General features: G+C 42.3%; 1 long non-coding RNA gene across 3 annotated transcripts in view; it reads right to left on the minus strand.

The window, feature by feature from the left end:
• Nucleotides 1–217: 217 nt before the first annotated feature.
• LOC143443890 (uncharacterized) overlaps nucleotides 218–18,736 on the minus strand; it is a 26,466-nt gene continuing 7,947 nt past the window's right edge. The window contains exons 3-5 of one of the 3 annotated variants that reach the window (XR_013113273.1): nucleotides 18,565–18,653; nucleotides 14,309–14,410; nucleotides 218–4,072 (exon numbers count right to left, since the gene is read on the minus strand). This is a non-coding gene — a long non-coding RNA (uncharacterized LOC143443890). Of the gene's footprint in view, nucleotides 4,073–7,862; nucleotides 14,411–18,564; nucleotides 18,657–18,736 lie in introns of those variants that run through there. The other 2 variants (XR_013113275.1, XR_013113274.1) reach the window with 2 other exon arrangements.

Raw genomic sequence — 18,736 nt, forward strand, 5'->3', positions numbered from 1 at the left:
CAGTAAAAGTGAGTTTAGATGGGAGGACTCTTGTTTCAGTCTCTGGAATGAATCCAGGAGGAGAGAGGAGAGAGAGGGGTGAGGGAGGGAGGTGTAGGAAGGGCGGGAAGGAGGGGAAAGGGAGGGAGGGAAGGAGAAGAAGAGGGAGAGAATCCATAGTTTTTTTTTTTCTTTTTTTTATTGAATATTTTATTTACATTTCAGATGCCATCCCCTTTCCCCATTTTCCCTCCCTAGAAAACCCCTATCCCATCCCCGCTTCTCCTTTTTGCTTTTATACAATTTTTTTAATGTTAATCAAAGGCTTTATAAGTTTGGTAATGCTCAATAACAAGATGCCCATGCAATCAGAAGTGTAACCCAATACCCAACCTAGATATATCAACTATCTTTGACTGGTAAAAACACTCTAACATCTGCCTCCATGTTCCCCTCCCCCCCATCACCTAGCTCCTCCTCTCCTTCTCTTCCTCCTCTCCTTACTCCTCCTCTTCCTCTCCTTACTCCTCCCACCTTAGCTCCTCCTACATATCACCCTTTCTGTTAAAATAAAATTTTCTCTCAAAATAAAATTAGAGCATAACTATACCAATTTGTGTCAGTAAAGTACAAGATAGACCTAAGACCCAGTCCATCATTTTGTTGACTAGCCAGAACCTTTGTCATCTCTCCTAATTAAAAGACTTAGTTCTGAACCTGGCTTTTTTCTTGGCTTTAGAATGAATGTCAGCTGAAAACCACCCTTTCAAATCTTTTCTCTCAAAGTAAATAGCTGAGATTGACTATGAGACTATAAGTCTTCAATCCCGCCAGAAATCCAGAATTACTGAGTTAACTGAAATTATGGGAAGCACAAAGCATAGCTTCTAAAATTTAGCCAATCTGTTATTTTGTCTTTTTTTTTTTTCAGAGCTGAGGACCAAACCCAGGGCCTTGTGCTTGCTAGGCAAGCACTCTACCACTGAGCTAAATTCCCAACCCCTAAATTTAGCCAATTTATAGAGACCACTGAACACCTGGACAGTCCCTATACTACAAAATGTTAAAGCATCCAATCTGGCCCAGGATCATCTGACAGACCTAGTGATGCAGAATTATTAAGGGCTGATTACTCTGTCTTGGCAGATATAATCAGTCGACTATTTTGAAAGTGTGTCCTTTTCTGGACAGTAATTTGTCTGTAGATGACAAGAGGCAATTCTTGCCTAGTGGCTATCTCACCACAACTGGAGTAACTCCAAAGATGCTCAATTTCTTCTTAGAATTCAAGACAGGAAACTGTCAGGAGCAGATAGGTCTCTAATCAAAATGAACATTAACACAGAAATGTTTGTAACATCAATTCTGAGAACTTCTGACATTTTGAAAACCAACTATCCATATAAGGCAATCTGGACTGTTGTCTGTTAACTCCTCTCAGCTATTTCTAAATAAAATACAGAAAACACCCTAACAAATAAACTCAGAGCCATGAATTTGCTATAGGCCCTTAACTCACAGGCTAACCATCTCAAATCAGTTAGAAGTTAAAGAAGGACTGGGTTTAAGCCTTGTATTCCTAGATGTGTTATATAGATACAATGTCTATGAGAGTAACAATATTAATTTCACTTTTATATTAATAAGAAGCTCATACCAATGAAAACCTTAAATTTGAAATCAAAGTAAATTTTATACCATTTAAGAAATTATAACTTCATCTTAATAACAATTATACAGATTTCTACCAATAGGTTATGGCTGTGCAATAAATCCTAGCTAATCCTCCCTGTTCCACCAAAACCACTACTTTTCCCTAGAAAGACAGCCCAATATTAACCACCTCAGTCCCCAAGCCCAGAGAATAGGGGCTCTGACTCTTCATTAACTTCTTCAAGCTGATTATGGGCATTGAGATATTAGAAGAGGGACAGGGGGAAGAGTAAATTGATAAGCCTCTGACACTGTGTCTTCACTGCATCCAGCTGGAAATCCAGGACATCAGAGGTTCAAGCAGGTCTGCTCAGCTTGCTTGATGTGTGGATACACCAAGGTTGTGTATTCTGTAATATACAATCCTCAAAACAAATTTTAGTATCAAGATAAGTTTTCGTTTGAATTCTGGAATCTAGTCTTCTGGCAGCCTGCCTCTGTTATGTCTAATCCCTATAATTCTGGGAGTTTCTAAGAGGGTGTGCTCACACCATCCTCCCATTCCTGCCTCCCTGCTCTTTAATTCCCCAACACTAGGGAATCCACACTTTCTGGCACCAAGGCCATCCACTTCCACTGATGCCTGGCAAGGCCACCCTCAACTACCTATACAGGTGGAGCCATGAGTCCCTCCCTTTGTTTTCTTGGGCTGGAGATTTTAGAATGGCTACTCCAGCTTGTTTCTTAGGACCATTTGCTTGAAAAATTGTTTTCCAGCCTTTTACTCTAAGGTAAGTCTGTCTTTGTCACTGAGGTGGGTTTCCTGTATGCAGCAAAATGCTGGGTCCTATTTACATATCCAGTCAATTCGCTTATGTCTTTTAATTGGGGAATTCAGTCCATTGATGTTAAGAGATATTAAGGAACAGTGATTGTTGCTTCCTGTTATTTTTGTTATTAGAGGTAGAGTTATCTTTGTGTGGCTATCTTCTTTTCAATTTGTTGGAAGCAGATTACTTTCTTGCTCTTTCTAGGGTATAATTTTCCTCCTTGCATTGGAGCTTTCCCATTATTAGTAGTGCTGGGTTTGTGGAAAGACATTGTGTAAATTTGGTTTTGTCATGGAATATCTTGGTTTCTCAATCTACGGTAATTGAGAGTTTTGCTGGATATGTTAGCCTGGGCTGGCATTTGTGTTCTCTTAGGGTCTGTATGACATCTGTCCAGCATCTTCTAGCTTTTATAGTATCTGGTGAGAAGTCTGCTGTAATTCTGATAGGTCTGCCTTTATATGTTACTTGGCCTTTTTCCCTTACTGCATTTAATATTCTTTCTTTGTTTTGTGCACTTGGTATTTTGATTATTATGTGACGGGAGGTATTTCTTTTCTGGTCTAGTCTATTTGGTGTTCTATAGGCTTCTTGTATGTTTATGGGCATCTCGTTCTTTAGGGAAGTTTTCTTCTATAATTTTGTTGAAGATATTTATTGGTCTTTAAATTGGGAATCTTCACTCTCATTTATACCTATTATCCTTAGGTTTGGTCTTCTCATTGTGTCCTGGATTTCCTGGATGTTTTGTGTTAAGAATCTTTTGCATTTTGCATTTTCTTTGACAGTTGTGTTGATATTTTCTATGGTATCTTCTACACCTGAGATTCTCTCTTCTATCTTTTGTATTCTGTTGGTGATGCTTGCATCTATGACTCCTGATTTCTTTCCTAGGTTTTCTATCTTCAGGGTAGTCTCCCTTTGTGATTTCTTGATTGTTTCTACTTCCATTTTTATGTCCTGGATGGTTTTGTTCAATTCCTTCACCTGTTTGGTTGTGTTCTCTTGTAATTCTTTAAGGAATTTTTGTGCTTCCTCTTTAAGGGCTTCTACCTGTTTACCTGTGTTCTCCTCAAATTCTTTAAGAGTGTTATTTATGTCCTTCTTAAAGTCCTCTATCATCATCATTAGAAGTGATTTTAAATCTGAATCTTGCTTTCCTAGTGATATGGGGAATTCAGGACTTTCTTGTGTGGGAGAACTAGGTTCTAATGATGCCAAGTACCCTGGGTTGCTGATGCTTATGTTCTTGTGCTTGCCTTTTGCCATCTGGATCTCCTTAGTGCTACCTGCCCTGTCTCTGACTGGAGCCTGTTTTTCCTATTATCTTGGTTGTATCAGAACTGTGTGGGGTGGGTGTTACTACTGGGGTTAGAGCTGAGGTCCAAGATCTGCTCAGTGCTCAGGTACAGACAGGAAGGAACCAATGCTCCAGGCCAGGAGTGACTTCCTGGGTCCTAGTGGGTCCCAGTTACTTACTGTTTGGGGTGAGTGTTGCTTTCTCTTTACCTAAGATACTGCCCGGGTTAGAGCTCCTGGGAGGCCTGCTTCCTCTGGGTTCTGTGAGATTAGGGGCCGAATCCATAGTTTCAAACTTGGGTACCTTCAGGCTAGGAGAGAACAGAAATCATGATCTTTTCCCCTTAATATCATCCTAAAATTTAAAAACAAATACATATGGGTTTATTTTTTAATCTAATAATTTATAAAAGTCAACATCTCCCAGTTGACTCTCAGCATGACACTGGAAGCCTCTCTTGTCTAGCCACTTCCACATCTACAATCCTGTGTCTCCAGATCCTCTCAGTGCTTCAACCATGCCACTCTTCAGTGGTTGGTGATTTCTTAAAACAGCATCTTGTGTTTGACATCTGGACTTCTGCATCTTTCCTCCAGAAAGTTGTACCTTTTCTATCTACCCCCACAAACTCATACTTATCCTTAAGACTCACCCCCCCTTCATATTACACTGACATGTGAATCATACTATAATTTTCTGTATGTAAAAGTGCATATGTGTCTGTGGTATCCCACTTCCTTGAGCTTGGTTGGAATGCAGGAAGATTTTTTTCATTTATTTATTTATTTACTTTACATCCCAATTGCAGCCCCCCCTTCTCCAGTCCCACACTTACAAATTCCTCCCCCTGCCCCCGTTACCCTCTCCCCTTCTCTGAGGCCTCTCTTGGGTAACATCCCTCCCTGGGACATCTAGTTCCAGCAAGACTAAGCACATCCTCTTCCACTGAGATCCAACCAGGCAGTCCAGTTAGGCAAAGGGGATCCAGTGGCAAATACTAGAATCAGAGACAGTCCTTGTTCCAATTGTTAGGAGACCTATCTAAAGATAAAGCTGTACATCTGCTACAAATGTGTAGGAAGCCTAAATCTAGCTTCTGTATCCTCTTTGGTTAATGGTTCAGTCTCTATGAGCCCCCATGGGCCCAAGTTTGTTGACTCTGTAGGTCTTCTTACAGTGTCCATGACCCCTCCAGCTTGCTCAATTCTATCCCCAACTCTTCCAGAAGACACCCCAAGCTCCACATGATGTTTGGCTGTGGGTTTCTGCATCTGTTTCCATCCAGATTTTAATCCTCACTGAATGAATCAAAACTAAAACAGTGTACTGGGTCTTGCATATTGTGTGAACCAACCATAACATTATCTAGGCTATTTTGATTATTTGTGTTTTCAATGGGCCAAGATGGATGAGACATTTTGTAAATAGACTAATACAATTTGATTGAAGGTTTTCTGAGAAGTTGAGAGACACTTGCAATCAGTTTTCCAATTGCCGGAATTCATTTTTAGTTTGGGCTAAATTTCTGAAAAGGAGACAAAGCATGGATATGGAAATGCAGTTTGTTGTTTTGAAAGTCATATCAGAATGGACTGGGGAGGTAAGTCCACGAGTAAGAGTACTTATTTTACAAGCATGAAGATCTGAGCTCAGATCCCCAAGACCAACATAAAAAGCTGAGCACAGCCTGCACTATGTCTTAGTCAAAGTTCTATTGCAGCAAAGAGACATCATGACCATGGCAACTCTTATAAAGAGTTTAATTGGGGCTGGCTTACATTTCAGAGATTTAGTTCATCATTATCATGGCAGTAAACATGCCAGCATGCAAGCAGATATGGTGCTGGAGAGGTAGCTGAGAGTTCTACACATGGACCCGCAGGCAGCAAGAAGAGAGAATGACACTGGGCCTGGCTTGAGCATCTAAAACCTCAAAGCCCACCCCCAGTAACATACTTCCTCCAACAAAGCCACACCTACTCCAACAAGACCATACCTCTTAGTAGTGCTACTCCCTATGAACCTTTAAGGAACCATTTTTATTCAAACTACCACAACCTCTAACCTCAGTATTGCAAGACAAGGCCCAAAGAATCCCTGGGGCTTGCTGGTTGTCAGCATAGTTCCAGGTTCTGTGACAGACTTGTCTCAAAGGATAGGGGGAAACACCTGAAGACCCCATTTGCCCTTTGCATATGCATACACAGGCACAAACACATACTCCATCAATATTCTCATGGATGAATGACTGTAGTACAGGTCCCCTCTTATGTTCCATGTTGCAGAGACACTGTCTCCAGGATGCTGAACCCCAGGCTCTTGTCCAGCCAGTTGCCATCTTAGCTCCCCTAAAGATTGAAGCCAAGGTCTTTCCCCTGTCCTTGCTCCATTCAACAACTCCCTCCACCCCACCCATCTCCTCTGTGCCTGCTCTTGTTCCTTTTCTTTGAAGGATCTAGTTAATTACAGTAAGATCTGGGTATATGCTATCTCTTTGTCTCAACACCCCTAGACAACACTGACTGCCTGCTGTTGCTAATCCCTGGGATTTTATGTAATAGTTTACTTTTGCTATGAGACAAAACTAGCACCCAAATAGAGCCATCACTGGCATGTAGCTCACAATTCATGCAATAGTAATTTAGGCTTGGATCAGCTGGGCACATTATTCTGTTAATCTTGTGGTTAGCAGCCAAGTCCTCAGGGGACTCTGTTTGGGGAGCTAGCTGCCAGTCATCTGGGCCAATGGTAGGTCTATGTATCTCTCATCTTGCAACAGTCTGATCCAGTCATACTCAGTTGGTAGCTGGTTGAAAATAAGGAGATGAGGGGGGCAGGGAAGAATCTCTTGATATAAGGCCTGTTATAGTTTGCATGTAAAATATTCCCAAAGGTTCATGTATTGAAGGCTTGGTCTCCAGCTGGTGATACCACTGAGAATGATTGGAATGTGAGGATGCTAACTCCATCAGTAGACTAATTCATTGGCAAGCTCACTGCTGAGTGGGCTACTACATGGTACAGCCTTGTTAGAGAAAGTAGAGGGCCTTCCTATGAAGGGTGTAACTTATCTCCCCCCCTTTCTAACCACCATACACTGAGCACCCTACTCCTCCACATTGTCCCTGTATGATACTTATATTTCCCCTCACCAAAGGTTCAAAGTGACATGGATCAAGTGACCATGAATCGAAAACCTCTGAAACTATAAGCCAGATTGAGTTTTTCTTCTTCAAGTGGCTTCTTTCAGGGTTTTGTCAGAGCATGGAAAGCTGACTAGTACAGGACTCATACTCAGAGTCTGCACATTATTTCCTTCCAAAGGAAGTCCTTGTCAACCCTCCTTAAATTCAAAGGGTAAAGAAATCAGCTCATTTCTTTATGACTAATAACAAGATCTGTCTTCATTTGCAAATCCACCATCACTTGCCATTGCCTATATCACCAACCTCTCAAGAGATTACCATTTTCCTAATTAGAGCCTGTTGTGAATATTTCAATGTGTTTTATAAGATGTGAGTTAGGGAAAACAAGAAAAAAAACAGGGTCTTCTCTATTCAAATATCCTTGCGATTAATATCATTAGTCTGAATTTCTTAAAGCTAGTCCATGTGATATGTGTTCAAAAGAAATGGGCTGAGTGGCAACCAGATGATATGCATGAGGTATTATGGACCATATACTGTGGGCTAGTATAGAGTTGAAAAGGTACAATGTCTGTCTTGAGCAAGTTAACACAATGCATGAAAATCCAGACACTCACTCAGAAAATGCTATATAGGGTTTGCTAAAATGAAGAACAGGGGCTGGGGATGTAATGTAGCTCTGTGGTAGAATCCTTGCTTACTATGCATGAGGACCTAGGTTGAATCCTCAGCACCACCAATGTCTTAGCTTGATTTCTATTGCTGAAATAAATATAATAACCAAAAATCAGCTGGGGAATGGTGGTACCTGCCATTAATCTCAGCACTTGGGAGGCAGAAGCAGGCAGATCTCTGAGTTTGATGGTCTACAGAGCAAGCTCTAGGCCAGCCAGGGCTACAAAGAGAAACCCTATCTTGTAAAAACTAAAAATAAGCAAGCAAACAAAAAAGTAATTTGTGGAAAAAGTGTTTATTTCAGCTGACAACTCTCAGGTCATACTCCATTACTAAGAGAAGTCAGGGCAGGAACTCAACACAGAAACCTGGAACCAGGGAGTGACACAAAGTTCACGGAGGAATGTTGCTTACTGGCTTACTCCCCATGGTTTGTTCAGCTTTCTTTCTTATTATAACCCAGAATCACCTGCTCAGGGGTGACATCACCCACAATGGAATGTATGCTTGCATATTAACTATAAGTCAAGGAAATATCCCACAGACTTGACTACAGCTCAATCTGATGAAGGCAATTACTCAACTGAGCATCTCACTACCCACATATGTCTTGGTTTGTGTCAAGTTGGCAAAAAAGCAACAAGCACAGACACACATGCACAAAAGGCAAAGATGAAGAATATAAAGGGGGTAACCAAGACAATTAGTGTGACCATAGGGTTCACAACCTAGGAAGGGAGCCAGCCATTTTGGTCTGTCTGTTGTGCAGGGAATTAAGTAACAGGAATGTTAGCATCTTCTATATATCGCTCTAGCTCCATTGCCTGACAACAGGCCAGCATGCAGTAACTGGTAAATAAATATTCATTGAGTGCATGAATAAAAGATGTGTACACAATACTAACCAAATGCAGATGAGAAAAAAATTAATTGTGAGAACAAGAGATATCTTCATCAGAACAGGTGAGTTGCAAAATGTCAACCAAAAAGGAATTGTCTTGTTCTGGAAAGCAAAGAGGGCTGAAGAGAAAACTCCAGGGCCAGAAGAAACAATGTGAGAGAAGTCTGAAGGGTAGGTTGATGGCCCTGGGATAATACGGCTGGAAAATCATCCCACACACAAAAGTAACAACTTTTGGGGTTACCAGGGCTCTGCTGTCTCACTTGAGTATTCAAAAAGTGATTTAAGGCCCTCACCAATGACAAAGTACAATTGCATTAACCTTCATTGTGCCATAAAAAGAGGCCCCACCCACCATTTAATCAGAGGTAGCCCTACTCAGAGGGGTACATGAGATTGAGATTTGCCCATGTGGTTTGGGGGATTTTGAGTATTTACCCAGAGGCAGCAACAAAATATCTATAAAGAATCTAAGCAAACACACAGGGGTGGGGAAGCAGAGGCCTAGAAATGCCTGTGAGAGCTGCTTGAGCGGAAGACTTGGGAGCTGGCCAGAAGATTGCTAGTGGCAGCCTAAGCACTTAGCTCTGAGACTTTCATCAGCCTTCACTGCCTTCTTCCCCAGCATAAAGAACATAAAATCTAAGACAAAAAAAAGTCCCCCATATGCCAGCCCTGCTCTCCTACAAGACAGACAGGTGCGAGTCTTGAGGAAGGGCAATGGCAGTCATCTTTGATGATATACTGAGTCTTCATGTTCAAGGTCATTCAGAGTCTTAAATCCTCGTCCTGGGGCTTAAATCTCAGATAATGCTCAATTTCTTTCTTATCCCAGTAGGAGCAGAGGAAAGACTTTTGTCCTTCACCTTCAGAAAACTTTCTGGAAGGAACCAACTAGACATTAAATAGGAGGCAAGAGGTATCCAGTGAGTAATGCAGTCAGGGGAAGGGACAGACGCGGGCAGGGGTGGAAATCACAGTGTGCAAATCTACAAATTTTGAGTCTCAAAGAAAAGGTCAAAGAGTCAGAGCTTAAACAATCTCTCTGAGAGGAGGAAAGTAGAATTCATTTAAGGGCGACTGAATTATGTTTTGGGGAATACAGCGAGCTTGGAAAAGCATGCCAGGACAAAGTGTAAGCACCGAAGCATGAAAGATAAGTGAATCTCTTAGGAGTATTTAGTGGGACTGAAATAAAAGACAATTGTGCGTGACGAAAGTCTGTCCAAGTGTGTTGACTGACTTCTGCCTTTCCTCCTGTGAAATGAGCTTAATGGAAGCTCTGAGGTAATGGTTTTCTTCCCTCACTGAGCTGGGCTTTAAGCAGACAAGGAGACACCAAAGCTGAGCCTCTTCAGCATCTGCTTCCCTCTGAGTCCCTTGAAACAATCAACACATAAGGGCAGCTACTGCATGCTGCAGCCCCAGGCTGCCAAATGCTTCCATTCTTATAAGGAATTCTGTTTCAATTTCTGTTATTATAGTAAAATACATAAAGCACAAAATTCACCATCTAAAAAAAAATGAGAACATAACAAACTTACCATTCGTGGTGCCCGATCTTGGTGGTGCACTCAACAAACACAGGAAGAGGGAACCTCAATGGAGGACTTGTCCCCATCAGATTGGCCTGTGGGCCAGTCTTGATTGATAATTAATGCAGAAAGGCTTAGACCATTGTGGGTCTGACCCATACAAGAAAGTTAGCTGGGCTGGAGAGATGGCTCAGTGGTTAAGAGCATGTGTTCTTGCAAAGGACTCAAGTTTAATTCCCAGCACCCACACAGTGGCTCCCAACCATCCATAACTCCAGTTCCAGGGGATCTGATGTCCTCTTCAGGCCTCTTTAGGCACCAAGTGTCCATATGGTGCTCATGTGTGAGCAAAACATTCATAACATAAAATAAATAAGTAAACAAACAAACAAACAAACAAACAAGAGAGCTAGCTGATGTACCCATGAATTCTCACCAACACAGCTGCCTAAACATGATCTGAACAAGAAGGACACCAACAGACATGCTAGTGTGGAATGGCGAAAAGTCATGCGGCCCCAGTCCTAGACAAAATACTGCAGGTATAAAAATGCTGAAAGGGAGGAGCACACTTTAATTGGTTTAATTTATCAATATCAAATGGTCAGCTATGGCAATATTATGTGGACATAGCAGCTTAGCAGGTGTGTGTGTGTGTGTGTGTGTGTGTAACAGCAATTGAAGAAAAAAAGCTATGAATTTTAAAGAGAGAAAGGGGTAGGGTACTTAGGAGAGTTTGGAGTGAAGAAAAAAAGGAGAAAATGATGTCATTATATTATAATCTAAAAAGTTATTAATTGTTATTAGGAGAAGGGGAAAGGAAGGGGGAAGAGAGAGGAGAAGAAGAGAAAGACAAAGAAAAAGGTTAGCTGATCATGAGCCAGTAAGCAAGCCAGAAAACAGCATTTTTTTCAAGGTTTCTGTCTGAGTTCCTGCCCTGATTTCCTTCAAAAATGGGCTTGACATTGAAATGTAAGCCAAATGTGATGGTTTGTATATGCTCAACCCAGGGAGTGGCATTATTAGAATGTGTGACCCCGTTGGAGTAGGTGTGGCCTTGTTGGAGTAGGCATGTCACTGTGGTGTGGGCTTTAAGACCCTCATCCTAGCTGCCTGGAAGCCAGTATTCTCCTAGCAGCCTTCAGATGAAGATGTAGAACTCTCAGCTTCACCTGCACCATGCCTGCCTGAACACTGCCATGCTCCTGCCTTGAAGATAATGAGCTGGACATCTGAACCTGTAAGCCAGCCCCAGTTAAATGTTGTCCTTTGTAAGATTTGCATTGGTAATGGTGTCTGTTTGCAGCAGTAAAACCCTAGCTAAGACACCAAATAAATTTTTTCCTCCTGGAAGTTGCTTTTAGCCATGGTGTTTATCACAAAAACAGAAAGCAAACTAAGATACTATTTTAATAATGTTAATAACTTTAATAGGCTGCTGGTGAGACAACTCAGTGGGTAATAGTATTTGCCACCAAGCCCAAGGACTGGAGTTCAAGACCCACATGGTGAACAAAGAATCAACTCATCTCAGGCAAGTTGTTCTCTGACTGCCCCACACTCTCCATGGCAGACATTATGCACACAGCTCCCTCAAGAAGCAACTGTTTTCTTGGGGTCAGGTTTTAGTTTCCTTCAAGGTAATTTCTACAAGGAGCCATCATCTCTTCTTTCCTATGGATCTAGAGATACAATCTCTTTGTTTATTTCTACAGGGCCTAGCTGATACCCACTCACTTGAGGCAGAAAGGTATGACAAAAGCAAGAAGAGACTGCCATGCAGAAGAAACGCCAAGAATAGGAAAATGACCCTCAAGAGAGAACTGATCTTAAATGTTTAATGCAAACAGAAGCTACAGAAAGCAGGTTGGTTACAGGAGACATAAATAAGGCGGTGAGTTAAAGGAGGAGCTCGGGAAAGATCTCCTGGAATCTATTTATCTTAGAATAAAGAGGTAAGTGTTATGAGAAAATTGATGAGATATAAAGAATAGATAGATGGCATCCAAAACCAAACAGTGTGTGTTGAGAATCCCAGAAGATAGGACCTGAGACACCAAAATGGTAGCTGCCAGCTCCTCAGCCTAGGTTGTTGATGAGAGCAGAGTCAGAATCAAAGAAACCCAGCTTGGACTCGGAGCTCTAGCATGGCTAGCTGGGCCAACTCTAGAAAATTCCTTGGCCTCTCTGCTTTAGTTACTTAATTTTATTGAATGAGTTATTGTTATAATATTAACTCCTTAGGGAAGTTGTGTGAGGTGATGTTTGTAAAATAATTTGCATGCAGTTTTAACAAACACAAGCACTCAGTCAATGTCCCTGTTACTGGCTGAATCATGTTCCCTCCAGATTCCTGTTGAGCTCCAAACAAGACCTTAGATCAGTGGCTCTCAACCTGTGGATCGTGACCTCTTTGGGACTGAATGTCCATTTCATGGGGGTCACCTAAAACTATTTGAAAACAGGCATAATTACATTATGAGTCATAACAGTAGCAAAATTAGTTATAAAGTAGCAACAAAAATAATTTTATGGTTGGGGTCACTGCATGAGGAACTGTATTAAAGGGCCACATGCAGCACCGGGAAGATTGAGAAGCACTGATCTACAGTGTCACAGTATTTAAACATAATGCCTCTGGGCCAGTGAGATGGTTCATTGGATAAAGGTGCTTGCTGTCAAGTCTGATGACCTGAGTTTCATCCTTGGGACCCACATTATAGAAAAGAATCATCTACATTTTTTTACCTCTACATGAGTGCTGTTGCTTGCATCTCCTGTGCCCCCTTTATGAGCAAGCATATGCACTCAAAAATAAGTAAATATATTTTCTAAAATTTTTAGAGATGGTGCCTTCAAAGAGACAATGAAGTTAAAATGAGGTCACTGTGAAGGCTCCTATGCATTCCAACTATTGCCTTCATGAGGAGGGGTTGGGACATCAAGATATCTTGGTAGCTTACATGGAGGAAAGAGTATGTGAGGCTGAAACAACAAGTCAACTCTCTCTCCACAGGCTAAGAATCGAGGTCTCAAGAGAAGCCAAATAGTTTCCATCTTGATCTTGGTCTTCAGCCTCGGTGGTGGTTTTAATAGGTATGAACCCCATAGATTCATGTGTTTGAATGCTTGGCTACAGGGAGTGGCACTGTTAGGAGGTGTGGCCTTGTTGGAGGAAGTGTGTCGCTGTTGGAGGTGGGCTTTGAAGTCTCCTATGCTCAAGTTCTGCCCAGTGTGGAATCCAGTCTCCTTTTACTGTCTTCAGATCAAGACATGAAACTCAGCTCTTCCAGCACCATGTCTGCCTGCACGCTGCTATGTTTCCTGCCATGATGATAGTGGACTAAGCCTCTGAAACTGAAAGCCAGCCCCAATTAAATGGTGTCCTTTATAAGAGTTGCCACAGTCATGATGTCTCTTCACAGCAATGAAACCCTAACTAAGACAGACAGACAGCCTCCAAACTTTAACAAAGTGAGTTTCTGTTGTATAAGCCACTCAAACTGTGGAAGTATGTATGGCAGCACAGCAAATTCACATATCACTTGCCATTGTTATTGCAAAATCCAGAAGAAAAGGTGAAATGAAGGGGGCCTTGGTTTTTTAACACTGACAGAGGCTCTCAGACCTACTGTGCAGCAGAACCCACAATTGGCATTTCTTTCCAGGTTTGCCATGGTGGCTGGTGGCTGGTGGCTGGTGGCTATGGAGACCATTGCTGTGTGATTCACGCTGTTTCTGGTTTCTGCGAGGAGTATAGAGCTCAGAGATGCATCTGACAACAGGGATGAGTCAATAGCAGGGAAGTCCCTGAGACTCTTGACCTGCTCCATTCCCACCCCCAGATCTTTTGAGCATGCCAAGAGCATGCCACCCCAAAGTAACAAGCCCCCCCCCTTAGTTTTCATATCAGCAGAATTGCCTTCCCATCACCCTGCTTTGAAGGTCAGAAGGCCAGATTCTCACCAAAGGCTACCCCAGATGTGGTTTTAAAATAGTTATGTTGAAGCCCACAATTAAAACCTAATTGTATATTCTTGCCAATTAGAGTAATGGTGGAGTCCACCAAAACCTATAGTCTAACAGAAGCATGTCTGGGTTCTCCTCCTCCAACTACCCACTCTTCCTCCAATAACAGAGAACTTATAAACTTCTGCTGCTATGTGTAACCTAGGAAAAGATATTTAACCCCTGTCCCTGACAAGGCATCTACAAAATGATGCTATGTAGCAAATGAGATCATTCATTCAATCAACCAAAATTTATCAAGTGGTCCCCCATGTACTCACTCTTTCAGCCAACAAATATCTACTGGACATCTTCTGGATACCAAGTCCTGGGAAGACATCAGTGGACAATACACACAGGGTCTCAGCTCTCCTGGAGTTCATCTTCTCAGAGGTTGACGAAGAACAAAGAGACAAATACAAGTTAGCCTGAATAATAATACATATACAGGAAAGTAGTAAGGGACAAGTTCAAGGTTGCATGGTCACAGACGTCTTTTGGAGGCCTGAATGATAAGTCTGATAAAAGAGGACCAGAAGGAAAACACAGAAACAGAAATTACAGATGGTTCTAGAAGAAGAGATATATTCAAACACGGAAAGTGGGATGATTTTGAAGAGAATGGAGAGGTCAGAATTGGGCTGGAGGAATGACTTAAGACCAAAGCACAAGAAGGGAGAATCTCGATGGATCAGAGGCTTGGCAGGACATGTAAAATATTCTACACACACTAAAGAGCTAAAAGACAAGAAAAATAACCTCAAGCCAGCATGGTGGCACACATCACTCACTCCAGTCTCATTTTGTAGTTTTGACAAATAGCCTTACAAAAAGCAACTTAGGAGAGACAGGGGTTTGTTTTAGCTACAATGCCAGGCTACAGTCCATCACTGCAGGAACATCACAGAGATGGGAGCTTGTGACAGCTGGTCACATCTACCATAGTCAGAAACAGGGAGAGGGGAATGCCCCTACATTGTCTGCTTGGTGCTTATACTTAGTGTGCTGGCTACTTTTTATGCCAACTTGACCCAAGGTAGGGTCATCTGGGAAGAATGAATCTTAAAGAAAACACTGCCACAGGACTGGCCAGAAGGCAAGTGTTTAAAGCATCTTCTTGACTCAAGGTTGATGTGGGAAGGCCCAGCCCACTGTGGGAAATGGCACCCAGGGGCATGTGGTCCTAGGGTATGTAAGAAAACAAACTGAGCAAGCCAAAAGGAGCAAGCCAGTTAATAGCACCCCCATGGCCTCTGCATCGGCTTCTGCCTCCAGGTTCCTACACTACTTGAGTTCCTTTCTGACTTCCTTCAGTGATGAACTGTTACCTGGAAGTATAAAATGATGTAAATCCTTTCCTGCCCAAGTTGATTTTTGTGTTTTATCACAGCCCTACAAACCATAAGACAATTTGCTGTCAAGCCTGATGACCTGAGTTCAAACCCCTGGACCCACATAGCAGAAAAGGAGAATCAAGCCCAGAAAGGTGCTCTTTGACCTCCACATGTATGTTTATGTGTGTAAACACATGCACACGCACACATACACACACAAATACATACATACATACATACATACATACATACCCATAATTTTTTAAGTTTCTTAAAGAGATATACAAGACCTGAATTCCTTTTAAGATCTCTGTCAGCTGGGTATGGTGGTCCACACTATAATACCAACACTTGAGAGGCTAAGGCAGGAGGATCCTAGGTTTCAGGCCAGCCTGAGCTTTGCAGCCAGGCCTTGGATAGAGGTTGGGGACAGCTGCCTGGATATAAGACTCCTGCTGCACAGCACTTAGTTGCTACCCAGTGTTTCCCTCTATACATCCCTGCATCCTGACAACTCTCAGCGTCTAGAATTGCTCTTGCTGTTCAAAGTGAATGCACCACTATTGAGAAGCAAGCATCTCATTAGATCTGCCTCCTACAAATGATGCTTTTCTCTTTATCATGGGATGGTTCTTCCAACCCCCTCGAAGACTTAGGAGCTCTGTGCCCTGCATTTGACACATCCAAGCTTTGTGCCTTCTTGAACAGCCCTAAGGAGGCCCCAGCTCCAGAGGACCCAGCTTCCAGAGGACCCAGAGAGAAGCTCCAGGGAATATTCAGAAGCAACTTAGTGAGTTTATTTTGATGAACTACGATAATTATCATGCTTAGCAGCTGTTGCTATTTAAAATAAGAAAAACCTGGGCTTGAATTTCAACTGTTTGGGAAAGCATGTGCCCCACCAATCTGGTCCAACAAAACCAGACATTATGAAACCCGCAGTAGAGCAGAGCTTCTTACAGGAAGTTAAGATGCAAATCATATTTTGTTTCAAATGAGCCCGATGAATGCATAATTTTCCACAAAGAAATACTTTTGTGTCAGGCTCCTTTTGCCAAGAACTGAAGTTCTGGGGCTGCAGCTGTTAGCAGCTTCTGATTGTCCATTTCAAACCGTTGGAGTTCTGCTTTCCAAGGGGGAGCTGGAGCAAAGGCAGGAAGAGGACAGAACTGCTCTCCTCAGCTGCCTTCCAGAACATTCCCTGAGAGACCTACCTGTTCTTCCCAGACTATGAGGCTTGTCCTCAGTATCTTAAGACTAGACAATTTGAATCAAGAAACTCTTTCTTTGTGGGGAGAGAAGAGATAAATCTGACACTAAAAACACTGGCTGCTCTTCCAGAGGACTCAGGTTCAACTCCCAGCACCCACATGGCATCTCACAACTGTCTTTAACTCCAGTTCCAGGGGATCTAGTACCATTATTTGGCTTCTGTGGACATTGCAAGAATGTGGTGAACATACAGGCTTATACATACGCTTGTACGCACTTATACCCACAACATGATGGTGGTGCAAAGACTTCTTCCCAACCTACTGTCCATTTATAATGAAATCTTTCTTTTTCCTTTCTCTTCCCCTTAGGGCTTTCTCTAAGCTTAAGGTCACTAATTCCACTTGTCAAGAGTCTTTTGTTTTCAGACTAGATAGCTCAGTAGGTAAAGTGTCTGCTGCATAGGCACAAGGACTCAAGTTGGGAAACCCAGCATCCAAGAATAAAGCTAGATATAGCAGCATCCATGTGTGATCCCAGCTCTGAGGAGACAGACAGTTTACTGGCCAGCCAACCTACATAAATTACTGAGTCCAGATTCAGTGAAGAGACCTCATCAAAAAAGCAAGATGGAAAGCAATAAAAAAAGATATATGACATCAACCTCTGGCCTCTCCACACACATGTACAAACATATATATTTGCACTCAAGCATACAACCATATGAATACACACACACACAAATGCACTCAGCAAGAAGAGTTTTATTTGGAGCAAAAGAAATGTAATTCAAACAAAATAAAAACAACAAAAAGGGAGAAAACAAGAAAGGATTTAGTTCTTATAACTGAAAACGCCAAACAACAATTTGGCTCTGGGCCTATTGGGTCTTAATCTAGGTTACAGGAGCAGGAATGGGTGATGCAGATACACAAAGGGATCAAAGATCAGCCCTACAGGCCGGGGGTCTGCTACCACAGGTCTGCAAGGTGCCCATTCCCAAGCTGTGTGATTTTTCTCTAGGTATAGATAAAGAGGTGGCTGAGGGATGGAAATTGAGTTTGGCTTGTTAAGTATGATAGAAAGATACATGTCAAAAATGCAAGAGAAATAAATGTAATTTAAGACCGGGAGAAGCATGAGACACAGGCAGGGGAAATGGGAGAGGGTAAGTCATTCAGGATACTGCACAACTGAAGGATGGCTGTCATAGGCGCTGAGAGGACAAAAGACCTGCAAGGACCAGGGACAAGGGCCCTTGAGAGAAACGATAAGTACAAACCTGTGACTAATATTTATAGTCCCTTGTGCCTCATTCTTTCAGGAGAGGAGGTTTCTTTACTCTGTTGGTAGGTAAAGAAGCAGTCCTGTCCTGTTGCTTTCGTTTGAATGTGGCTTGCCCCCTCCCAACTCCATGTTGACACTGAGTCTCCCATATAATGGTGTTGAAAGGTGGTGGGCCCTTAAAAAAACATTTGGTTCCTACAGGCTCTCTGCCATGATGAGGTTAATGTAATGCTACTCTCAAGGGGCTGGGTCACTTCTCCTGAGAGTGAGTTCTCCATCTAGAGAAAGGACCAGAGTAGCTACTCTGAAAGCAGATTACTGTAAAAGAGAACTGAGTCTTGTGTTTCATCTCTTCAATCTGCATCTGCTCCCTGTCTACATTTCTGCTGTTAGAATGTACACAGGCTCTTACTAGATGCAAGAGCCTCCCCATAGTTTTCCAAAACAACTAGCAAAACAACTTTCTTCTTTATGAGTTAAGTTACCCTGTTCTTTATAACAGTAGAAACCAACCCAGGTGCCTAGTGGAAGGAGTTTTTTAAATTACAGGTCTCCGTTGTGGTTTGTTGCAGTCCTTTGGACTGAACCTAGGACCTTGAACATCCTAGACAAGTAGTCTACCTCTGAAGTATATTCCCCCATTTTTTAATTTTATTTCTCTAATTTATTTTTAGACAAGGTCTCACCAAGTTTCCCAGACTTACCTTGAACTCACTCCGCAGCCCAGGCAAGCCTTGAACTTGACATCCCTCTGATTAGCCTCAAGTATCCAGGCTGACCCAGCCCACGGGTGCTACTAGAGAAAAAAGGAAAGAAGTTGGAAAGATGCAAAGACAGGGAAAGTCGAGAGAAGTGTGGGGTGGGGTGGGTGGAAAG

Source organism: Arvicanthis niloticus, chromosome 1 (genome assembly GCF_011762505.2).
Source record: "Arvicanthis niloticus isolate mArvNil1 chromosome 1, mArvNil1.pat.X, whole genome shotgun sequence".
In the NCBI taxonomy this organism is placed as follows: Eukaryota; Metazoa; Chordata; class Mammalia; order Rodentia; family Muridae; genus Arvicanthis; species Arvicanthis niloticus.